Raw genomic sequence first — 4,060 nt, 5'->3', positions numbered from 1 at the left:
GCCTCCTGGTCCAAGTATAAGTTTCGCATTAGAACGATCAAGTGTTCTGGGATTCCCATTCTTCTCAGAGTCAGCCACAGTTTGTTATGATCTATACAGTCAAATGCCTTTGCATAGTCAATGAAGCACAGATAGACATTCCTCTGATATTCATAGTGATTTAGACCACAGAATAAGCATGGAGGTGGTACAAGTTAGATCAGATAAGGCTGCTGAAGTCATGACTAAGGAGTGAGAGAGAAAAAGAGCTATCTGAGCTGTCTAACTGGAAGCATGGATTTGTCAGTTACTGAGCTGGAGAGGAGGCCTTCCATGGCTGAGGAGCTGAGAAGATAAAAGAATATGTCTAAGAAAGCACAAGAAGACAAAACAAAGTATTATGAAGCATCAGAAAATCAAAAGGGCTGAACTTGCTCAAGATTTCTTAAATGGAAAGAACTGAAGAAAAAATTCAAGCCTCAAGTTGCAATACTTAAAGATGCTAAGGACAGACTATGGAATGATCTAGTAAGCATTAAACGAAGATGAGAGGAATATACAGAGTCACTGTACAAAATAGAATTGGCTGACACAGAAGAATTTAAAGAAACAACACATGATAAGAGAAAATGATGATGAAAGAGGAAGTTCAAATTGCTCTTAAGGAATTGGCAAAAAAAAACCCAAGGCTACAGGAATTGATGGTATACCAACTGACATATTTCAACAAACATATGCATCCCTGGATGTGCTCACCAGATTGTGTCAAGAAATCTTGAGGACAAATACCTAGCCAACTGATTGGAAGAGATCTATATTTAATCCTATTCCAAAAAAAGATGACCCAATAGAGTGTGGAAATTATCTAACAATATCACTAATACCACACACAAGGAAAATCCTGCTGAAGATTATCCCCAAATGACTAGAAGAATACAACAGAGAACTACCAGAAATATAAGCTGAGTTTAGAAGAGGCTGTGCACTGGAGATGGATTTTGGCTGAAAGCAAAGAGTACCAGAGGAATGCCTATCTGTGCTTCATTGACTATGCAAAGGCATTTGTGTAGATCATAAAACAGTGCAGTTGTCAGAACAGAGCAAGGAAACTGCTTGGTTCAAAATTAGGATAGGATGTGTCCTGTTTCCATACCTTTTAAATCTGTATGCAGAACAGATCATTTGGGAACCTAGAGTTTATGAGAAGGAGTGTGGCATCAACAATCTGCAGATGCAGATGATACAACCTTGTTTACTGAAACTGAGGGGGACTTGAAGCATGTGCTGCAAACGGTCAAGGACTGTAGTTTCAATATGGATTGAAGCTCAACATCAAGAAAACAAAAATTCTCACCACACCAGGATGGACAGAGAAGAGATTGAGGCTGTTAATAATTTCAGCTTGCTCAGCTCCACAGTCAACACTCTTGGCACCAGTAGTCAGGAAATCAAAAGATGCATTGAATTGCATTGGGGAAGTCTGCTGTCAGGGACCTCTTCAAAGTGCTAAAGAGCAATATTAGTCTAGAGACTTAGGTGCACCTGATCCAGGCTATAGTCTTCGCAATTACTTGCTACACATCAGAAAGCTGTATAATGACTAAGGATGACAGAAAAAGAGTTGATGCTTTTGAGTTGTGGTGCTGGAGAAGAATATTGTTCATACCATGGAGGCCAGGAGAACAAATGAGTCTGTCTTGGAAAAGGTGAAACTATATTTCAAAATCCAAGGCAAGGATTTTTATTCTCCAATTCACATACTTTGGGCATGTGGCCAGGAGGGACCAGTCCTTGGAGAAGGACATCATGCTTGGAAGGGTAGAGAGAAAACCCGAGATGAGATGGATTGACACCACATCAGGATGGGCTACTGGAGCAGTGGGAATTAGGTTTGTAGAGTCAATGACACTGGCTCAGGATAGGGCAGGCTTCAGAGCTATTGTATAGGGTCATGGGTGACTATTAGTCACAGGTGACTCAATAGCACATAACAACAACAAGGAATCTATAAACAGTGAAGGTAGGGATTGGTGGTGTTGCACATGACAATCAGGGAAGGACAGAAGAGAGAACAATTTAGGGAAGAATAAACAGAATGGAAACCACGTATCACAATGGTCTAGAAAGTGAGGGTTATGTGTAGTCAGGAAGTACACAGATTCACATAGGCCAAGGCTCTGGCATTGTCTTCTTGAAGGTCCCTCTCTTAGCAACTCCAGTTACTTTATTTCACACCTCAATTTTCTCTAATTCACTGTCATATTTAACACCAGAATCCACCATAAATAAAAAAAATTGGTGGATTTGAACTACATGCCTTCAAGTTGGCAGCACAGATCCTTACCATTAGACAGAGAGAGAGAGACAGAGAGAGACAGAGAGGGAGGGAGGGGGAGAGAGGGAGGGAGGGGGAAGGGAGGGAGGGAGAGAGAGAGAGAAAGAAAGAAAGAAAGAGAGAAAGAAGAAAAACCAAACTCATTGTCACCGATTGATTCTGACCTGACTTTCCATCTGGTTTCCAGGACTGCAAAGCTTTAACGGAAGAAATGGCTCATCTTTCTCCTGTGATCATTGCTTTTAGGTGCCATAAAGTCAACTACTACTACTCATAGAGATCCTATGAACAAGTGATCTGAATCTTGCCCTGTTCTGCGTCATCCACATAATCTCTGTCCTGTCTTTTCATAAGCCCTTGTGGTGGTTATTGTTGATTGCTGTTGAGTCAAGTTTGACTCACAGTGACTCTATGAGCAAAAGACAGAATGCCTTTCCATAGCTATCATTTGTTCCTCCAAGTTCATAGCGTTTCCAGAGGTATGTGGTTTAGGAAGTGGATGCCAGTTCTGCTTCCCAGCCTGTTTTAAAACTGGGAGCTCCATTTCCCCCACTAACTCCCTGAGCCCCTTCCCCCACCCCGCCCTAGTATGAAGAAAAGGGCCCGGCCCGCCGTCTGGGCCTGGTCCGGCCCGCCCGGTGAGTGAAGACCGGAGCCTGGTGCGGCCCGGCCGGGTGCATGAGGACTGGGGCCCCCGGTGCCACGATGACCTAGCAGCAGAAGACCAGCTCGCAGAAGGCCCTGACGCTCGAGCTGAAATCCCTGCAGGAGGAGCCGGTGGAGGGCTTCCGGATCACCCTGGTGGATGAGTCCGACCTCTACAACTGTGAGGTGGCCATCTTCGGACACCCCCAACACTCTCTGCGAAGGCGGCTACTTTAAGGCGCATATTAAATTTCCTATTGACTACCCATATTCACCACCTACCTTCAGATTCTTGACCAAAATGTGGCACCCCAACATTTATGAGAATGGACATGTATGCATTTCAATTCTTCACCCACCTGTAGATGATCCAGAGTGGAGAACTGCCGTCCGAAAGGTGGAACCCTACTCAGAATGTCAGGACTATCCTGTTAAGTGTAATCTCACTGCTTAATGAGCCCAACACCTTCTCCCCAGCCAATGTGGATGCTTCAGTTATGTTCAGGAAATGGAGGGACAGTAAAGGAAAAGACAAAGAGTATGCTGAAATCATTAGGAAACTAAAGCCGAAGCAGAAAAGGATGGAGTGAAGGTCCCCACAACCCTGGCGGAATACTGCATCAAAACTAAAGTGCCTTCCAATGACAACAGCTCAGATTTGCTTTATGACGACTTGTAGGGTGACGACATTGATGATGAGGATGATGAGGAGGAAGATGCCGACTGTTACGATGATGATGATTCTGGGAATGAGGAATTGTGACGTGCTCCTTTGATGCCCCGTACTACCCTGCCCATCTCAGGCCAAAGGGAGGGGAGCAAGTGGGGACCTAGCAGAGGCCCCTAGGCAAAAACCTATTCACGGGGTGGGGAAACAAACATGGCTCCTGCTGGCTCCCCTTCTGGATCTCAGTTTGCTCCTTTTTACGGACCTCTTAATGGAGAGAGAGTAACCCTCCACAGAATGTCTGAGTTCTTGCATTCTTTTCCCCTCCATCACTGTATTGATTCTTTTTTTTTTAAAAAAAAAAAAAAAACCAACAAAAACCAACCCAAACTCCCGCCTCACTTCGTCTCTGCAAAGTGTTCACAACAAAACAT

General features: G+C 44.1%; 1 pseudogene; it reads left to right on the top strand.

The window, feature by feature from the left end:
* Positions 1-3,019: 3,019 nt before the first annotated feature.
* On the top strand, positions 3,020-3,722 carry LOC102849919 (annotated as a pseudogene).
* The last annotated feature ends 338 nt before the right edge of the window (positions 3,723-4,060 follow it).

The sequence above is a fragment of the Elephantulus edwardii genome, unplaced genomic scaffold, assembly GCF_000299155.1.
Source record: "Elephantulus edwardii isolate Elephantulus edwardi_28Jun2011 unplaced genomic scaffold, EleEdw1.0 scaffold00120, whole genome shotgun sequence".
In the NCBI taxonomy this organism is placed as follows: Eukaryota; Metazoa; Chordata; class Mammalia; order Macroscelidea; family Macroscelididae; genus Elephantulus; species Elephantulus edwardii.
This window is presented reverse-complemented; position numbering and strand designations above follow the sequence as displayed.